Below are 22,361 nucleotides of genomic sequence, written 5' to 3'. Positions count from 1 at the left end.
ACGTGGTCCCTTATGCAGTAATGTCGATCTCACAGAGGACTCTGCCTTTTCTCTCTGTTCATGTAATAACGAATGTCAATAACCTCTATTGGTAACTTTCTTTTGCATGTCACTTAGTCCATCAGAGACAATATCAGGGGTACTAATAATCCACCACGCTCTTAATAATTGACTGTAGGGAAGTCCTTTGATTGTGCCTGGTGGATGCAAACTATTGTAATGTAAAGGTTGTTCCTATCGGTTACTTTTGTAAAAATATCTGACTCTAGTTTGTGATTCATGATTTTAATTGTCGTGTCCAAAAAATTAATGGCGGTGCTACTGGATGCACAGGTGAACTTTATTGTTTCCCTTGAGGAATTCAGATCCCTGACCATGGTAGACAGTCTGTCTTCAGAGCCAAGGATCGCATTGCAACGACCCGACCACTCTTGATGACCAGCAGTCCAAACGGGAATGTCCACCGATAACGGACGCCATTTTCCCTGAGTATTTTGGTCACGGGCTGCAGCTTGTGTTACCTGTCCAACGTGTTTGGGGACAGATCTTTGAAGACTTGAAGGACTCAATGTCGGAAACAGCTTCAGGGATACCCCTTATCCTAACATTGTTCCTTCAGAACCTGTTTTCAGCATCCACCTTTTTATCCATGATGCCTGCCAGCTGCATCTTGAGGTAAGTGGTAGTTCTTTCATTCTTTCGTACAGCTTTCACTGTGGTGTCCATTTTCTTCTCCAAGTCATCTGTCCGGTCCCCAATAAGATTTATATCTTTCCTGATCTCCTGGAGCTCGGACTGGAACAGTGACTTTAAATCATTAAACAGGGTTTTTAGGTCACTCCATGCGACCAGCTCTCTTTCGCCACTTTCGCTTCTTTCCCGTCACGATTCCCTCTCTGAATAGAAGCCATAGCCAATTCTCAGTGCAGGCACCCTTCCCGCTTGCACCATTTCAGAATTTGCAAAGTAAGTCTTCAAATCTAGCGGTCTTCTTCTTTTGGGCTCTCGTTGTCATTCTTGGGCAATCAGCGACTGATTCCTATGTTTTGTTGAGGGTTTTAGTAGATTTTATTGCTGTTTTAGTGCTCATTATTGATGGGTTTGGCAGAGCTTTTAGACTAAGCTGCCATAACCGTTGCCGCCGCACATGCGCCTCGATTTTGTGGTTTTTAAGGTCAAACCAATTGAGATTAAAGTCACCAAGAACCACTCACCAAGCTCAACATTTCAGGAAGAAATATTGCCAAGAAAATTAGACACATCTCATAGAATTTTAGTGGGGCCTAGGGGGGAAGAGCGATTGATGCCAAAAAGAAGGATAGGATAAGTGTTCTTGGCTCTTACCAACTAAATTATTAAATGAGGATGGGCAACAGGGGTTATTTAGTAACACACATTTGACAGAATTGTCAATATAAAACACCCCACTTCCTCTCTTTGACCAATCTTTCCTAAAGATTGAGTAACCTTGAATAGAAATAGATGTAACAAGAGTTTTGGGACTTGTTTCAGTAAGAACTGTGGCTTTTGGTTTTTAAAGCTTCCTGGGCACTTACAGCAAGAGCAAGATTCCACGTCAATTGCCAAGCCTTTCTTAAGACTGGTTTAACAACTTCAGCAAATGCCAAAATCAAACTTACGGGAGTAGTGGCAAGTTCTGATGCAGCAGCGGCTACTACGTTTCCTGAGGAGGACTACACACCACAGCAAGTGTTTATTGCTGATGGAACTGGCTTATTTTGAAAGCGCATGCCAAAAATAACATACATTTCCAAGGAACAGAGATCTGCTCCAGGCTTCAAGGGGCGAAAGATAGATGAACTATTTTGCTTTGTGAGAATGCCGTGGGTGATTTTACGTGTAAACCACTGCTATCTTACCATTCATAGGCCCTTAAAAGGTCTTAAAGCTGCAATTTAAACTGCAGTTTTTAAAAAAATATATATTTTTTTCCCATTCAATATGTGCATCAATACAATCTGCACACTGACAAGTGATTAGCTAAGCTGCAGATCGATCCGTTCTCTCCTGTAATCGATCGCTTTCTCCGGGTTATTTAATTCAGTTCTTGCACAGCATTCTGGGCAATGTAGTCCTGGAATATGATTGACTGGGCAGTTACTAGATACAATTGGTTCACTGCTAGAGAGAGGGCGGGGCTCAAGAGCGAGAGCCTATCAGAAGGAGAAGGGGGCTGTCAAATTAGAAATGCTTCCTACATTAGAAACATTTAAAAATGTCTTTAAAAATATATATTTTTTAAATGCTACAAGTATTTTCTCATAGTACAGTACTGATTTACTAAAAAAAAAACACACATGTAAGATATTGCTTGAACTGCTGATTTAATGAGCACACCCTACCAGTGAATTGGAAATAAGGAGGCCTGGGTAACTGCCACATGGTTAGATGACTTGTATATAAACACTTTCTGCAACAGGGTAAAATCATACTGCCTAGAGAAAAACCTTGTTTTTTATGGCTTTGCTCATTCTTGATAGTGCCCTGGGACATGGTGTACACTTACTTGACATCAACCCTAATGTTAACATTATGTTTCTGATGCCTAACACTGCCTCCGTAATTCAGTCCATAGATTAAGGCGTCATGGGAGCATTTAAAATGTACTACTCAAGGCTCACCTTTTCCCAGTTGCTGGATGCTGGAGACAGACCCATAAAGTAAAAAATGTATCAATTTTGCAAAATTATACAAATTCTGCATGCAATTAAGAACATCAAGAAATATTGGGATAAAGTATAGAGCACCACCTTGAATGATGTGTAGAGGAAATTGTGGAAGGACTGTGTGCACTGAAGTGGCCGAGATTGTGAGGTTTGGTCAAAGTATTGGAGGGTAAGGGTTCAGGGATTAAAAATAAGAGACTGTCTTGGAGCTAATCAAGTCACATCAGGAAAAACTGTCTGTGGAGGACTTGGTGGAGCTAACAGAAGCACAAAAGGAGCAGGAGGAGTAGAGTACGGAAGTGACAGGGCTGGTCCCCAAAAGCATGTCTAGAGAAGTTAGCCAGGTGACATAGACTTGTAGAAATTGACCCAAATTACAATCAGTTTACCATTTGTGAGGGCTATAGAAGCTGCCATGGCTACCTATAAGGATATCTACAAAGAGAAACCACACAAGGCAAAGTAGTCCACTATTGATTAATATTTCCTGGTCACTCCAACACATGCAGTCACCCCAATGCCTGCGTTTGGTGCTTCCTCATGAGCTAGCACATCACGTCGCTCACAAGCTCCCACTAGCTTCATGTTAAGTTAGAGCCCAGACCCATCACCACTGAACGTAACACTTCCTAAATCTCCTGACAGGGACCTGTCGATAAGAGGGTCTGAAACTAATGACTCTCCGTCAACCTCTCCATGCAAGTAAATCCACCTCCCACAAGCTCTCACTTAAGGTCAACATGCAAAGATCATCTATATCATTCATGAGTGTTAAACTACTGTAGGCTAAATAAAGTAAATTTGTACAGTACCTGTGAAGTCTAAGAGTACTTTGTAATAATTTCGGTTAGGCATATGAGAATAAAAAAGGGACCTTGGAGGTCTCAGAAAATACACATTTGTCCTCTACTGTAAAAGAAGAGAGTTTTAAAATCGAGCATTTCATAAATTACCGGACACCATTTGTAGTGTACCTTTTAGAGTGCCCATGTGGACTCCAGTATGTGGGATGTACCTCAAGACCACTGAGAGTCCGCATACTGGAGCACATGGGCAATATCAAGAAAAATTTGTTGACACAATGTGTCGAGACATTTTAGTCTGGTCCATTCAGAGAACCCAGTGGGATTAATCTACACAGGGATTGAGGTCGTCCCTGCGAATTGGAGAGGCGGGCATAGACTTCAAATACTTTGTCAGAAGGAAACATACTGGATCTACAAATGAAAGACATTAGTCCCCAATGGACTTAACATAGATATCGATATTGGAGCATTTGTTTGATATGATATGTGGTTCAGTGTGGTTTACCAGGGTGTGTCTATATCATACACGTATTATCATTGCTCCAAACACTATATGCATGGATTTATCGGAATTCTTTTTCAAGTTCTAATCTCCCATTTTCCAGGCTTTCTATCTCTTTTTTAGATCATTGTCAATCGAGATCTTGGTTTAATATATCTTTATTTTTATGCATATGAAGGTAATGTGTCGATTAAACTATGTAATATTTGTCACTTATAAACATTGTGTTTGGAAACCTCCAGTGAGAAACCCTATAAAGTTCTTTGTATGTTGTGTGGATATCAAATGATATTTTCTATTATATAATGACTGTTAGTATTTCTGATAATAGAGAAATCAATAGGAGTTGCAATAAGTCTCCTTTAAATTGTTGTTTTTATAAATAAGCACTGAGGTGTGTCTTGTAGCCACTAAGTCTTAGGGCCTCATTCAGAAAGCCTCGATAAGGCCCTTATCGAGCACTTATCGACCAAAATGGCTACTCGTATTCAGTAAGCCTCGATAAGTGCTCAATAACGGCCTGTATCGACGCAGAATCTTATGATCAAAAGAAAATCGCCAGTTGAGCGGCGATCAGCCGCTTATCGACCATTTTCGGAAGGATCATAAACTCGTTTCGATTCTAGTACCCGCGAGTCGGCTGTCGCCGCCTATCGCAGCCCTAAAAGGCGATCTTCTCCCCAAATCCAATTCCCCTCAAAATTTAGGTAAATTGGTGGAGAGATGCCTCGATGAGCTACGATATATCGGGACTTAGAAAAAATCAGGCCCTTTTCCTGCCTCGGATTGAAGCCGGGGGTCTCTGGAGCTGATAGCCATTAATACCAGCACCGGAGCCCCCCGGCATGCATCCGATACAGGAAAAATGCATTTACAGCAACTTCATTACCTTAGCGGCTAACCGCTAAGGCAATGAAGGGGTTAAACACCCATGCCAGGCTTACTGTGGCTAGCGAGGGTGGGTGAAGGGGGAATTTGGCCCTTAGTGGCTGTTTAAGCCTTGCGGGGGGTTGCGGGGGGACTTAACCCCTTCATTACTTTAGCAGTTCATACTGCTAAGGTAATAAAGGGGTTAAACAAACCGCTACCCACCCGCAAGGTCTAGACACCCATCCTTAGGGCTAATACCCCCTTCACCCATCCGTGAGGCCTAAGCACCCACCCCAGACTGACTATACCCACCCTGTACCCATTGAGTAGTATAGTGGTACGTCATACCCATATAATAATAATATGGGCATGATAAGCCTGTATAGCACTCAATGGGCACCCTAATTACAATACATTAATACACAATACACACAATAATAAAACATAACTAAACTCCAAAAAATCACACTTAACTAAATAAAAATGGTAGCCAGCTAATCCAATCAATACAAGCAATAACAACATCAACAATTAATTAATTAAACCATTAACCAATCAAAACAATTAATTCCTAAACCAACTCAAAATTAATAGTAACACTAACCAATCAAGCCAATTAATTACTACAACATTAATGAATTTAAACATTAAAATACAAAGAAATAAATTCAAACAATTTCTGAAATAATCATAAAACGCATTAGCTAACATAATACAACATTAACTAAAAACGAACACCAATCGAAAACATTTTATTAGCATTAAGCAGGAAAAAAACAAACAATAGTGTAGATGTGCAGGGGGTCTCCGGAGCTGAACCGCGTTGGTTTTATGTCCGGGGACCCCCTGCTTCCCAAGATACAAGCCCCTTTATGGGGTGCCGGTATCCCTCTGCATTGAAATGTCCCGCGTCACGTGACCGGGACATTTCCTTGCATAGGAGATACCGGCACCCCATAAAGGTGCTGACTCAATAAGGGTTAAAGAGTGTGAATTACAGCCACTAGTACAATGTATAGCGATCGGATACACATAATATCAACTTGCAAACAAACCGGCACTCAGCAGTGCCTCTCACCCTCTGCCCGGCATGTGAACGTCATGACTTCATGACGTCAGTCCTGTAGCCGCCTCCCACCTGACGCACATTTCGCAGAGGCGCTTTTTCAAAGGTGACCACCATATTAACTAGGGGGCTATAACTGGATACGGACCTGATCCGTGCTCGAGAGCCATTCAACACACTTTGTGGGCTCTTATGCATGTTATTCACTTGAAGTATCCTTGTATTTGCATTTAACTGGTGATTTATTTATTTTGCTGCTAGTTATTCTTTGGCATGCTGGATATCCCTATATGGGTTCTGATACTTTGGTAACATCTATTTGAGTTTACTTACATATGCCATACATTAGTTAATTAATGCATGGTCAGTCCTTTGTTACCTGTTTTGATTATACAGGCTTTTTAACCTTTTCATTGCTGTACTAGGGGGCTGATTTCTCATTATCTGTGAGTTTTTCTTCTGCTATTAAGCAGTTTGGTTTCATCCCTCGCCTATGTTTCAGTTTTAGTATTAAGCACTTTAGTCTGTCTTATATGTTGCGTCACCAATGTTAGTTATTTTTTATTTTAACATTTCACCATTTATTTTATTTGAGAGTAATAAAGCATTATGTATTAATTAATTCATCATTACATTGCAATCACAACGAGTGCTGTCAATAGGGTGTTCTTGTCTCCTAGTTTCTATATTTTAATGTTTATTATTTTATGGGTTCCTGTGCGTGGATTGGTTCGAGAGTAAGCTGTTCAACGGGAGTCGGTGAGTGGGTCAAGTAATGGTAAGTGAACAAAAGAAATGTATTTTATTTAACTTGTTCATTTTTTTTTTTTTTTTTACATGTGTTTTTTTATGGTATATCATTTCTTGCCACTGTATGTATGTATGTATGTATGTATGTCTAGATCGATATATACATACAGGGTAAGAAATTATGTTGTTTGAAAAGCTGGTTTTGCTGTGTTTAAAATGTTTTTGGCTATGCTGCTATGCATAAATGTGTGTGTCATGTATTTTAAAATTAGATAGATGTAATTTTTGGTCTTGTATGGTGTATTTTAGGTCAGGGTGAGGCTTGCTTTTGTATATTGTATTCTTTTTGGTACTTACAGCAGCGGCAGCTCTTATTCGAGCAAATGCCGCTGGCTGAATGAGGCTGGGAAGCGGGTAGCCGCGGCGCGTGGCGGCGCACTGTGACGTCACGGTCACAAGCGCGCCCGGCTTCCCCGTCTTCCCCGGCTTCCCCAGGCTTCCCCGACACCCCTGGAGTTCAAATCTAGGTAAGCGGGGGTGCGGGGAAGCAGAGGGGCAGAGTAGAAGCCGGGTTCGGGGTGTCTTTGGGGGGGTAATTGCGCGCGATGTGGAGGGGGGGTGCGTGGGGGAAACGCGGCGGCGCGCGTTTCTGACTGGCGGCAGCTGGGGTAGATCCCGGCATGCCGCCGGCATTTACTCGAATAAAAGATGTCGCTACTGTATATTTTGTCTGAGGATAACTTGTTCTGTTTAACGATTGAAATAGTTAATTGTTTAATTGTTATGGATGGAATTTAAATTGTTTAGTGATTTAATTAATGAGTGCTAATTGATTTATGGTTACTTGATTGGTTTAAATAGTATACTTGTTTGGATGTATTGGTATTTTGTTTGGAATATGTTATTGTTAACATTCATTGGCAGAGTGTAAATGGCGCATAGATTGTTTGCATCATGTATACAATGTAAATGCAATGTTTTGATTGTCATTTAATGCTTTTGATTGGCATTTGAGGATTTTGATTTGAAGATGAAATTGGATTTTTTAAGGAAATATGATTTTATTGTACTGTGTCTGTATGGATAAGTGGTATTTGTAGTAGAGCATGTTTTTGATAACCCTTCTACATTTATTTGTATATTGGTTCATCGTGTATATATATATATATATATATATATATATATATATATATATATATATATATATATATATATATATATATATATATATATATATACTGAGTTAAGTTATGGTGAGTAAAAAAAGTGACAAAAACCCTCCACAGCAAAGCATATAGCAAATGTAAATATACTGTATTCTCATTTGCATGTCTTAGGCAGGTTTTTGAAGCAGGCAGATAGAAAGAGGTCTCGGCGGTCACTGCATACAAAGGAACTCTGCTATGGTTGAATTAAAATCGGTATTTATTCAATCCTGGTGCTGGACATTTACAGAGATTCAAATCCTCGTCACACCGCAGCGCCGCACACATGGAGTAATCGCCGAGAGTACAGCAGAGGAGCAAGCAGTGAAGATACCAGGCGGGCTAAGGGCAGCAGGTTGCGGTTGACTGATTTGTGAGTACAGGAGAGGAGTCTCTTACAAGGCTCCTTATCCAGTCTCTTTACCAACCCCCTGTACAACGGGCCCCCCCCCCTAAAAGGTTTAAGTCTGCATCATTGTTGCTCCATTTATTTACTTAGTACCACATATGTTTATTGCAGTGGAATTGCCTCTATTCTAAGTTTTTCAAGCAAGCAAGGTCCATCATTACTTTGACCCATATATATACACTATCTAGAGCACCGAACATTATGGGGTTCATTCCCCTTACTCTATATATAGGTTTTTGAAGCAAAAAGTGGCACTGTGTGCTCATTTGCATGTCATTTCCCAGAATCCCTTGCTGCAGTGGAAGTGCTGTGTGATAATGGTGAAAGGCAGGGTTGCAGACCTGCCTAAGACATGCAAATGAGCATACAGTATATTTACATCTCTCTCTCTCTCTCTCTCTCTCTCTCTCTCTCTCTCTCTCTCTGTATATATATATATATATATATATATATATATATATATATACAGTGCTTGACAAATCACCAAAAAATCTACTCACCACACAAAAAAATCTACTCGCCACCTAGTACCAAACGTGTGCTGCTTGGGCCAATATTTACTCGCCCGGGGGTTAAATCCACTCGCCCGGGGCGAGCAAATGTATAGGTTTGTCGAACACTGTATATATATATATATATATATATATATATATATATATATAATAGCCCTAAAAGGCGATCTTCTCCCCAAATCCAATTCACCTCAAAATTTAGGTAAATTGGTGGAGAGATGCCTCGATGAGCTACGATATGTCGGGACTTAGAAAAAATCAGGCCCTTTTCCTGCCTCGGATTGAAGTCGGGGGTCTCTGGAGCTGATAGCCATTAATACCAGCACCGGAGCCCCCCGGCATGCATCCGATACAGGAAAAATGCATTTACAGCAACTTCATTACCTTAGCGGCTAACCGCTAAGGCAATGAAGGGGTTAAACACCCATGCCAGGCTTACTGTGGCTAGCGAGGGTGGGTGAAGGGGGAATTTGGCCCTTAGTGGCTGTTTAAGCCTTGCGGGGGGTTGCGGGGGGACTTAACCCCTTCATTACTTTAGCAGTTCATACTGCTAAGGTAATAAAGGGGTTAAACAAACCGCTACCCACCCGCAAGGTCTAGACACCCATCCTTAGGGCTAATACCCCCTTCACCCATCCGTGAGGCCTAAGCACCCACCCCAGACTGACTATACCCTATATATATATATGTGTATATATATAGTTGCATGAGGAAGCCACTGTACAAATGAATGGGTGAAGGGTGGGTATCGGGCCAGGGTGGCTTAACCCCTTAATTACCTTTGCGGTTATTATCCGATAAGGTGATTAAGGGGTTAATTGATATCTGAATGTAATTGCAATGTATTGGCTATGTATTGGCTATGTATTTTGTGGGCAACGGAAGACAAGGATTTTGCTGGCGACGGGGGCTTCTTATTGATGAGGTCAGTAGTACTTTATTTATTTTAATATTCTAGGTAATGTGTTTAACAATGGGCAAATAATCTATTATCCCTATCTGGATAATAGTTATTTTGCACATTATTGTACTGTATGTGTTGGGGGGGGCGAGGGTTGATGTATTGAATGTATAGGTCAGGTTTATTTATTTTACATTCAGGGTTTGTTCCTTTTGGTTCTGCGTGAGACCTCTGGAGACCACCTGCGGTATCCTCGGGTATCTCACGGGTATCAGGCTGGTGGGTCCACGGTGGACACCTGCAGGGAAGAACCGGTGGCCCCACATCTGTGGGGGCACCGCGGACCCGTAGTCTGCGGGGAAGAACCGGTGGCCTCACATCTGTGGGGGCACCGCGGACCCGTAGTGTTTTGGAAAGAACTGGTGGCCCCACATCTGTGGGGGCACCGCGGACCCGTAGTACCCCCACAGAGGGTCCCCAGACCCCTGTGGGAACCACCCGAGGCCACGCAGAAACCTGTGGGTCTGACCCGGGGCTCCCAGACATCCGCGGGCCTACCGTGGGGACCCAATTGTAGCCCACGGTGACCCGCGGAGACCACCTGGTTGGCCATGGTGCCTGGCGGGACCCACCAACAGGCTCCAGAACCTATATGAAACAAGTAGCTTGTAACCTTTAGGTCTGTCAGGTGACCCGTCAGGCTCACCAGGGACTCGCGTGGGCCTGGGGTATGAACCCTGTATGTAAAAGGATAAATCATGTAATTATGGGGGGGCACAGGGGGTGGGTTATGTATTTAATAAATATAATGATGTTTATTGTGGGGCAGTGTATTGTTTTTATTGTGGGTACTGGGGGTGGGGGGAGGGGGTATTGGCCCCAAGGGTATGTGGGTAGGCCTCCCGGCTGGGTAGTGGGTGAGGGTAGTTAGACCTCACGGGGTGGGGGGTTAGTGTGGGAGGGTATGTAGGCCTCCCGAGTGGTGGGTGAGGGTGGGTTAACCCCTTAATGACTGTAGCGGTTAATAACCGCTATGGTGATTAAGGGGTTAGGGGACATTACATTGGATGTTTTTATTCTTGTTTCTGTTTTGCAGCATCGGAGGGGGCATGGGCAGGATGAAGATGAGGATGGCCTTCATCGTGCCAGCCGGACATGGGTGAGTGCAATATGTATTTAATGTATTTATTGTTCTTAATGTATTTTAAATGGACAAATGCACTATTATCCATTTGTGGATAATAGTAATTTTGCCCATTTTGCCCATATGTTTTAGGGGGGGTGTATTTATTGTAAAGTATTTGTGTTGTTGTATTTTGGGAGGGGGGCACTGAATTGGTACTGCAGGCCTGCGGGGAACACCCGAGGACCCCCGCCGGCTCTAGTATCATTGCTGTGCATCCCAAAAATGAGATATATGTAATTGGGGTATAGGGGTTGTTGGGGGCACAGGTGGTATATGTTGTGTATTGCAATGTTTATTGGGGGCAATTGTCCACAATAAACATGCTATTATGCCTTAACCCCTTCATTGCCTTAGCAGCTATCCGCTATGGTAATGAATCAGCATTAATGTATTTTAATAATATTGTGCGGGAGCAGGGGGTCCCTTGAGCTGAACCGCATTGATTTGTGGCTCAGGGACCCCCTGCTTCCCGAGTTACAGGCCCCGGTTTGGGGCATCGGTTCCAGTGTCGCCGCCATCTTTAAAGCGTCCAAGACGCGACATGGGCTCTATAAAGATGGCGGCGAAACTGGCACCCGATGCCCCTTACCGGGGCCTGCAACTCGGGAAGCAGGGGGTCCCTGAGCCAAAAATGAATGTGGTTCAGCTCAGGGGACCCCCTGCTCTCGCACAATATTATTAAAAATACATTAAGGCTGCTTAATTACCATAGCGGATAGCCGCTAAGGTAAGGAATGATTGTTTATTTATATGTGTGTTTTACTCATAGTGTAGATGTGCAGAGGGTCTCCGGAGCTGAACCGCTTTGGTTTTAGGTCCGAGGACCCCCTGCTTCCCGAGATACCGGCCCCTTTATGGGGTGCCGTTTTCCCTCTGCTTTGTTTACTTTCCCCGGTCACGTGATCGGGACATTTAAATGCAGAGGGATACCGGCACCTCATAAAGGGGCCTGTATCTCGGGAAGCAGGGGGTCCCCGGACTGAAACCAATGCGGTTCAGCTCCGGAGACCCCCTGCACATCTACACTATGAGTAAAAGTTGTTTAGAAAGATTTATATTTTGCCAATGTTTGCGCAGAGAGAGCAGCGGGTTTCTCCTTGCTGCAAACACACATCGGCAGAAACGGCCTATCGCCAGGCTATCGGGAGCCAGGCTTTTTTATCACCGGCTCATCTGCGTTTTGCTTTCGCAGTGATTCTGCAGGGATTCGTCCCTTACTAAATACTGCGAGGGCAAATCGCCAAAATCATGCCGATGGGGAACACTTGGCGATTGCACTTTTTCGGCGCTTAGTGCATGAGGCCCTAAGTACTATATGTAAATTATTTTATTATGTTTTTGCAATAAATATTGGCTTTTAAACTATCTGTCTCATCGTGGTGTCTGGTCTACTGTGGGAGTCCTCGTGAGTGAGGACCAATGTCAGGAAAAATCCATGGCATCAATCAAGATCTATAAAGAGACCACTGGACAGGAAGAGTACAAAGAAACCACTATCTACATGTGTACTCACACATGGTCATGTGAGTATTATTCTATTTGTCTAGAATTTCCACTTCTCCCATCCACAGTCCTATTTCATGCATATATTGTTCTGAAGCATATAGTTCTTCACTGTTCACTGCTGTATATATTGACTCTATGCTCCCCTACTTTCTTTTGTTCACTGTACTGTATGTGTTGGGGGGAGGGGGGGTCTTTATAGCAGTGTATTCACTTTTTATTTTTTGGCACAGGATTGGTTCTGCAGGCCAGCGGGGACCCCCGGACACACATGGAGACCACCCAAGGACCATACTGTACTGTATGTGTTGGGGGGGGGGGTCTTTATAGCAGTGTATTCACTTTTTATTTTTTGGCACAGGATTGGTACTGCAGGCCGGCGGGGACCCCCGGACACACATGGGGACAACCCAAGGACCCCCGGACCCTGGTGGGGACCAACTGTATGCCCTAGAACACCCGCGGAACCCACCCGAGGACCCCCGGATACCAGTGGGGCCCTCGGACACCCACGGGGACTACCTGGAAGCCAACGGACACCCGTGGGACCAACTTAGGACCCCATGACACCTGTGGGGCCCATGGACACCCGCAGGGACCACCGTGAGGCTCCCGGACACTGGCGTTGACCACCCAAGGACCCCTGAACAACCGCAGGGACCACCCAGAGAACCCCGCCGGCCTCTTGTATTAATGCTGTGAAGGAAAAAAATGCTTTTATGCATGTCTCCATTTCTTTTGCGCCAGCCTTTAGCTAATGAAAAGAAATGGTGAACTATTATAGTACGATAAAGTGATCACTGCTTTGTGAATAGCAGTTACTGGCAAAAAAACGGCGGATTTGCCATTTTTTTGGCCTATCGTACGACTTTTTTTTCACTGACTGTTTATGGGTGATAAAAAGCCATTATAGCGCGATACTGCACTGTTATCACTGCTTTGTGAAGAGCAGAGCAGGTAATATCGTGCTATAAAGGCATTTATCGCACTTAAAACCACTTACCACTTTTTTTTATTTTTTTTTTATTTATAAAAATATTTTACCAGGAAGTAATACATTGAGAGTTACCTCTCATTTTCAAGTATGTCCTGGGCACAGAGTTAAGACAAATAATACATGTTTACAAATACAGTTAGATAATGAGCAGGGTATACATTATATACAAGACATTGCACGCACAGTTAAAGATAATTTATATTATGGGCGTATGAAACAGTTACAGACCAGATTAAAATGTGTGACAGCTTTAGATTTGAAAGAACTTAGACTGGTGGTGGATGTAAGCATCTCTGGTAGGTTGTTCCAGTTTTGGGGTGCACGGTAAGAGAAGGTGGAGCGGCTGGATACTTTGTTGAGCCTTGGGACCATGAACAGTCTTTTGGAGTCTGATCTCAGGTGATAGGTGCTGCATGTAGTAGGGGTGAGGAGCTTGTTCAGGTAGCTGGGTAGCTTGCCCATAAAGAATTTGAATGCAAGACAGGAAAGGTGAACTTTGCGCCTAGACTCGAGTGATGACCAATCTAGTTCTTTGAGCATTTCGCAGTGATGTGTGTTATAGTTGCATTGGAGAACAAAACGACAAATTGAGTTGTAGAGGGTATTTAGTTTGCTAAGGTGGGTTTGAGGTGCCGAGCCATATATTTTGTCTCCATAGTCAATAATTGGCATTAGCATCTGCTGTGCGATATGTTTTCTGACCAGGAGACTTAGGGAGGATTTGTTCCTGTAAAGTACCCCTAGTTTGGCATAGGTCTTGGTTGTCAGGGTATCAATGTGCATCCCGAATGTTAAGTGGGAGTCAAACCATATGCCCAGGTATTTAAAACTAGTAACAGGAGTTAGGGTGGTGTTAGTGTCAGTACTAATCTGGAGCTCAGTCGCTGAAAGCTTTGAAAATTTAGTCTTGGTCCCAAACACCACTGCTACAGTTTTGTCAGTGTTTAAAAAAAGTTTGTTTTGGGAAATCCAGTTTTCGAGTCTCAAAATGTCAGACTGAAGTATGTGTTGAAGGTCAGAGAGGCTATGGCAGTGTGCATATAGGATTGTATAATCTGCATACATGTGTATTGAGGCTTCCTTACAAGCTGAGGGAAGATCATTAATGAACACTGAGAAGAGTAGGGGCCCCAGAACAGCGCCTTGCGGGACTCCACAGGTGATATCCAGGGGGTTAGAGTTAGAGCCAGAGATGGACACATGTTGGGATCTACCTGATAGGTAGGACTGAAACCAGGCTAAAGCATGCTTCCCTAATCCAGAGCTCTGGAGTTTGTTGAGCAGGATAGCATGATCAACAGTATCAAAAGTCTTTGCAAAATCTAGGAATACTGCACCAGTGAGTTGACCCTGTTCCATTCCACACTGGATTTCATTGCAAACTTTTAGCAGGGTAGTTACGGTAGAGTGTTTGGGGCGAAAGCCTGATTGGAATTGGCTAGGGAAATTTGTCTTGTTATAGTAATCGCTTAATTGGGAGTGGACACATTTTTCCATGACTTTGGATAGGATAGGGAGAAGGGAGATTGTTCTGTAGTTTGAGATAGTGTTTTTGTCCCCACTTTTGAAGATTGGGACAACTCTGGCAGCTTTCCAGGTCTTAGGGATATGGCCAGCAGACAGGTTAGAGTTGACTATGGAAGCAATTGGTTTGGCAATTGCTGGGGCACCAAGTCTTAGGAACCTAGATTGTAGTAAGTCAGGTCCAGATTGGCTGCTTAGTTTTAATTTGAGAAGTGCTTGTGTAATCTCCTCTTCGGATACTGGGCCAAATTGAAAATTGTGGGCAATGTTGGGGGGGTGGGGCTATAGGGGTACTCCCAGGATGAGATTCAGGTTTGTGGTTTGGGTTGCGTTTTGCTAATAAGTTAGTAGCACACCCCACAAATTAATCATTGAATGAGTTTGCAATGTCTGTGGGGTTTTTCAGAGTAATATCGCCCTTAGTGATATTACTTGGATGTTGATGGTTAGAAGGCTGGAATATGTTGTTGATAACCTTCCAGAAGTTAGCTGGGTTTGATGTGTTCAAGAGGAGATTGTCAGAGTAATATTGTGTTTTTGCATGCCTTGTTTGCCTTGTGCACATGTTCCGCAGGCATCTGTAGTGATTGAGATCCTATGTAGTGCCAGTTATTGTGTGGCTTTTCCACAAGGCATCCCTGAACTGGTAGAGTGCTATAAGGTCAGGTGTAACCCATGGAAGGTGGGCACCCTGTACCCTTTTTCTGCGTAGTGGAGCATGGGTATCACAGAGTTTTAAGAACTCGGATTGGAAATAGTCGAGCGCAGAATCGGGGTCACGAATTAAATTGATTCTGTGCCAAGGGCAGTTGGTAAGGTCATCCAGAAACTGTTGTGGGTTAAAGTTTCTAAATGTTCTAGTGAGGAGACCTTTAGGGCTTAATTGGGCGGTTTAATTTTCCAATTGAAGTTGAAATCCCCAAGAACTAGCAGCTCACTCTTCTCATTCTGAGAGGAGATGGAGCCAAGAAACTGGGAGATATCAGTCAGAGATTGTGGAGGGACTTTAGGGGGATGGTAGATGCCAGCAATCAGGACGGGCTTAGAGAAGGGGAGGCAGATTCTGCCAACTAGTATTTCAAAAGAGGTTGGTCTTGGGGGGCAATTTAACAGTGTAAATTGTAAGGTGTCTGCAATATAAAATAACACCCCTCTTCCTCTCTTTGAACTATCTCTCCTAAAAATGGAGTATCCCTGAATGGCAATATGTGCATCAGGAGTTTTAGGGATTAGCCATGTTTCTGTAAGAACGATGGCTTTTGGTTTATGCATAAGGCACCATGCCCTTAGTTCATCCAGTTTGGGCAGCAGACTCCGGATATTTACATGGGCGTGAGATGGCCATTTTTGGAATTTGAAGGGGGTTTTCTCAGGGGTATGGGACAAAGTTGTAGTGGGAGGGCCTGGGTTAGGTTCAATATCACCTGCTAAAGAGAGTATGAGTAGAAATTTGAGTAGTTGTTTGCAATGTGTTACTTTATGATGTTTGCCATTTGAGTGTGCAGTGGTTGGTGTGCTGGTTTTCAGGGTTCTCCACCAACATTCAGTAGATAGTGCAAGGCTTTTGAGTAATCCAGGGTGTATGGTGATGTTGGGCGTGGGCCAGGAGGGAGGCGTTTGTAGTGGATAGAGAGAATAACATTTCAATGAGGCCATGAGAAAGAACAAAGTGGAGGTGAAAAGCAGGTTCATTATGCCAGAGTTGGTAATGCTGCATGGAGCTGTTGTTAGGTAAGTGTGTGCGTAGATTAAACAGCAGGGATCATAGTGTGGTCAGAATAGCTCACTGTTTGTTGCCATGTGCAGAAGAGTTTGCAGAAGGATGCAGTCCCCAGTCACCTCTAGTCAAACTATAGTCTAACTATATTTCTCACTTAAAAGCTCACTTAACTATAGTCTAACTATATTTCTCACTTAAAAGCTCGCTTTATATGCCCCACAATCTAATGCCAATGCAGTTCCTGCAAATGCAGGGGGGGTATTGGTTTTATACAGCTAAAGCAGTCACATGACCCTCCCCCTCCCCAATAAATCAGCTTGTTCCAGTTGGTCAATTAACAGCACAGAGTTAAGAGGGGGAAAAAAAAAAACACCTTTTGATATTCAAACATACCAAACTTATCAATGCTTAAGGCCGCTGAGTAAATCTTTTAAACAGGACTTGCACATCAGGGACATACCAAACTTATCAATGCTTAAGGCTGCTGAGTAAATCTTTTAAACAGGACTTGCACATCAGGGACATACCTGTGAAGAGAATGCAATTAGATCCATGTCATATCAGCTGAGGTTATTGGTCTTGCATGAAGAACGTAAGTATATTAACTATAGTCTAACTATATTTCTCACTTAAAAGCTCACATTAAATGCCTCACAATCTAATGCCAATGCACTGCTTTGTGAATAGGCCCCTTTATGTGTACATTAATTTGATTGTAAAATATCTACCTATTGGGCATTTAGAGATACAAAATGGATATATAATTAATATTCATTACACAAATTGAATCCATGTTGAATATAAATCACAGTTAATGGATGTTATATTTACTAATGATTGATAAAGATAGCCAATCACAAAGGATGAAAACACAATGTTTTTGATGTTCAATTTGTGTTATGAATATTAATAATATATATCCATACCAGGTTTATGTATGAGGTGTAAAGTATCAACCAGATGGGGATGGATTATAGCGAGAAATTAGGGCAGAGATGTAATGAGGGGCAGAAGATTGTAAAGCTTTAAAAGGGAGGAGGAGAATTGAGTGTGCGATATGTGATTTGAAAGAAAACCAGGAGAGGTATTTCAGCAGGGGAGACGCTGAGACAGATTTGAGTGATTCTGGCAGCAGCGAATGCTTCCTAGATATACAGGAATGATTCCTAGATATACTCCTGTATTAAATGGTAAATAATCAGACCTTCTATAGAACATTAGGTAACATTGTGCATTGATGACACCCAGATGTATAACGTTAGGAAACATAAACAGGGTAGGATCCACAGGAAGCACAGAAACAGATCCGGCCTAAAAGATGAGTGGTCATCATTGAGCAACAAGAAACCGGCTTCGTCCATTATTGGAACGCACTCCAAAGCCGATTGCTAGCGGCCAAATCTAGTCCGTAGGTTCCGTAGGACAAATACTTTGTTCAATATGGACTAGCCACTAGAATCCATTCAGACCGGGGCTGGAATTTTGAGAGCCGCCGCATTAAAAAATGGTTACTTTTATGTGGGGTAAAGAAATCCCGAACTACACTGTATCACCCACAAGGGTTTCCACAACCTGAGAGATTTAATAGGACTCTATTAAACATGATGGGCACAATGAATAGTAGGGGAAAATAACAATGGAGTCAACAGTGCGTGTGCATGTGTGCAATTGTACCCGTAATTAAACAACAGGGTACTCTCCCTATTACTTGATGTTTGGGTGGGAAGCCGACTACCAATCGACCTGTGTTGCGGAGTGGCTGCAGATAGCAGAGCTCCTACAACACACATGCAATATGTGTAAAGGCTCAAACAGCAGTTGCTAGAGGCGTATAAGGCTTTGTTATCTAGTAATTGCAGGCCCGCGTGCACGTGGCACACACTTTTTGTATGTATAGAGTCTGTGCTGCCGGGAGCAACATGCTGGGAAGGTACTGTTTGTGTGTGTGTGTGTGTGTGTGTGTATGTGTGTGTGTGTGTGTATACTGTATATTGTGTGAGTGAATAATTTCATAATAACATTTTTAAAAGAAAAAAAACATGTTGGATAAATAAAAAATGTTTTATTTGTGCACTTATTGACACACACACACACACACACACACACACACACACACACACACACACACACACACACACACACACACACACACACACACACACACACACACACACACACACACACACACACACATTAACAGCGGCGGTAGCGGCGCAAATTAATTATTTTCTTCATCTTCTCGCTCATTGGTCGGCTCCACGCTCGCTGCTGTGCGTGCGCGCGGCACCATTATAAAAAGGCTGACTAACCTCAGCCAACTATAACTGCCAGGCGCGCACACGGCGTAGCAAGCACGCCCCCTATAGAACAGACCTAAGCTGGTTACATCTGTGGCTGAGATTCCAACCGGGGAAATAAAGGCCTATTTGATAAAAGAGTGCATGGCTAAGAATTACTAGTTAATGACAGAGTTCTTATTAGGAACCTAGATATACCTGGTAAGCATAAAATAGCCAATCAACAGAAATCAGAGCCCTATATTATAGTGGAGAAACTAAGGGCGTTGCCCGTATACCGAGTGAAATCAGAAAAGGCAAATGGATCAGAGAAGAACTTACATAGAAATCATCTATTGCCAATAGGTCGGTTTATAAGGTGTCACATTAGGGAGGAGGCCCAGAACACAGATACCAGGCCAAGAAGAAGTAAGAGACTAAACAGAGGAAGGGTCCAGAATGTGTTTCCCTAAAATCATGCACCAAACAGAGTAATGGTGAATCTGATGAGGGTGAGAAATATAGGTAAGAATGAATGTTAGGCCACCTGTCTGATATCCTGGACTCTGAACATACCACTCCTCTACGTGGGTCCTCCCCAATGCAAACAGAAAGGTCACGGAATATAGAAAGAGATGCCAACCCTGAGTTGGACCCAGATGCTTAGGAATTCACCCATTTGAATCCAATAGAGTGGAGAGATGAGCTTGAGGATGAGCAAGGTGTATGCAGTTGTGAGCACAACCTGAATGTATGACCAGCAGATCAAGTCATCTGTACTCTGTGGGTCAAATGAGAGGCAAGGGAAATATCACTAGAGCCACAGGTGTACTCACCACGCTCCAGATGGGAGACCAGTAATGAGATTGGCCTCTGATTCTCCTAGGGTGTGCACAGAAATCCCTGTGGTTAGTGTGGCTAAATGGGTGATCCCTATGACACTGGATCTAGGTGAACCTGGGAGGTGTGGTACAATGTGGTGTGCTAATACTGCTATGTATAAGGTCGAGTATACCTATGATAAGATGTAACTAGAGTGGATGCATTTGTTAGGCTAGATCCCCAGTGGCCACGGCTGCACGCACGATGGCGTGCGCACTGCACACAAGGCACAGCCTTCTATGAGGCAGGCCCCAGTTGGTGTGTGTGCGTGTTCGCACAAGGTACGGTTAGCGACCGCCTTGGCCAAAAGACAAGATTTTTGTCTTTTGGAGCGGCGACCGAGCATTGGCCACGTCACGGCTGCGGTTCAGCCAATGAGGGCGAACCATCCGCATGAGGTCATGACCGCGCCCCACCACGCTCCCTCCCCGGTCGGATCTCCTGCTCTTTAGTGGAAGTACAATCGCAGACTTCAGGTCGCGGCTTAAACGGGTGCACACGCTGCCAGACACTCCGGCGCGCATGCAGCCGTGACCACTGGGGCAATAGCCTTACAGTAGCTTAGCGTTGTTATACAAAAGTAATCCTAATCTTCAGCAGGGGGAGGATGTAACTCCCTTGTAAATTTATGCATCTGAGATGCACCTCTCTCTCCCCCCCACCTTTCTCTCTATATCCTCCACTCTCTCCCCCCACCTCTCTCACTTCTTCCCTAACCTCTCTGTCTCCCCCCCCCCCCCAGCCCCCACTCACCTGAGCCAAATAGCATCATGTTAAATCAATGTGCTAACCAGAATGGACTTTAAGGGGAACACCTCTTTTGCATATTATTAGCACCAACAGCCGTTATAAAAAAACCATACATTATTTAGGGAATACCACTTGGTTAACATTAGGTTATTGGCTTAGTTCATAGACGTTACGATTAACCTAACCTTAGTTTAGGCTAAATAGCGTAAAAGAGCTTAGAGCATCTGAGCCAATGCGTTTTCACGCTGATTGAGTGCCAAAATCTGTTATTGAAGTTTCGGAGATAAGACCTGGAAAAGTATCAAATACAATGGTAAGGTCAAGGTTACTTGCTAAGGTTTCTCTGAGATGAATCCAAGTAAACAGTGACCTTGACCACTCTGGAGGAAACAGTGCAAAAAAACAGCACTGTATTTATCAAAGAAAAACAATCTAATTGAAACCAATAGGAGTTGCTTTCAGTTTACTAAATGGGGTGCAATTCTTTGCACTAATTTTGCCCCAGTTTTGAAGTAATTTTAATAAATAGACCACTATGGCTTTAAAAAGTGTAGTTTGTAAATACAAGGTTACAGCACATAGTGTAATATTGCTATTTAACTATTGTAAAGAAAAAAAACTATTACCTTTTTAGTGTATAACCTCCATTAAGTAATTAAACAATGTTTCTGAGGTAGGAATGTTTAAATCTAATTAGCTTAGTTGATTTTCAACTATATAAACACAAACGTTATTAGGGTTGCAAAGCAATTCCAAGATGTATGGGCTGAATTGGAGTGCAACAATACAAAAGTCAGTTATTGAACAAGAAACATTTTTTTTACTGCTACTGCAAAACAACAGCTTCAAAGGGGTCACTTCATTAAATGACTCTTTAAGAACGTGCATTTATATAATGCATTCCACTCAGGGGGTTTAATTAAGGGGAGAGAATTTTCTCCTTCCGCAAATGACTTGTTTTTTCTAAGACTTATCAGAATGTTCTGTTGTGTTGTGAAGCACGGTGGCTTCTTTCAGGTTTCTGCTCCATTGTCTCATTAAACAAAGGGTCTTAGAGAAATGAAGTCTGTGCAGGGCTTGGCAATAGGACTGTGAGTACTTGGCCAAATGCTCCTTTTAGTCGAGTTCTATTTATGGTAATTGGCAGAACTCTTGGAACTCGTTTTATTTTCTTTACAGTAAATGGCATTCCGTTGATCTTAACTACTGAGAGACTCTTAACATAGTGACAGTCTATTAAGTACAGGTCTGACTTGGAGGAAAATCTTAATATATAAAATCGAAAGGTTGGTACTAGCTGCGGTGAATCTGATTGGTCCTCAGCCTCTGGCCAATCAGATTGGTGGCTCTATGACGTCACCCGGCTCTATGATGTCACCCAACTCTCTCCCTCCCTCTCCCTCTCCCTCTCCCTCTCCCCCACCGGCTCCCGGACGGAGGGGAAGCGCGGCGTGGCCCACCTGCCCCAGCCGCCAATGCTCACTTCCCTCCCCGGCGGGGGGACAGGCAGTGGGCAGGCAGCCTCCGGAAGGACCCCCTTCCTCCTGCAAATGCCCCCGGTAAGATGGCGGCGCACAGCGGACAGGCGGGGGGTGGTATTCAGTCAGGAGAGAGGGGGGGGAGTTAGTCAGGAGAGAGGGGGGGGGAGTTAGTCAGGAGAGAGGGGGGGGGAGTTAGTCAGGAGAGAGGGGGGGAGTTAGTCAGGAGAGAGGGGGGGAATTAGTCAGGAGAGAGGGGGGGAGGGAGTCGGGAGAGAGGGGGGGGAGAGAGGGAGTCAGGAGAGGGGGGGGAGAGAGGGAGTCAGGAGAGAGAGGG

Source organism: Ascaphus truei, chromosome 2 (genome assembly GCF_040206685.1).
Source record: "Ascaphus truei isolate aAscTru1 chromosome 2, aAscTru1.hap1, whole genome shotgun sequence".
NCBI lineage: Eukaryota > Metazoa > Chordata > Amphibia > Anura > Ascaphidae > Ascaphus > Ascaphus truei.
Note: the sequence above shows the minus strand (reverse complement) of the source record.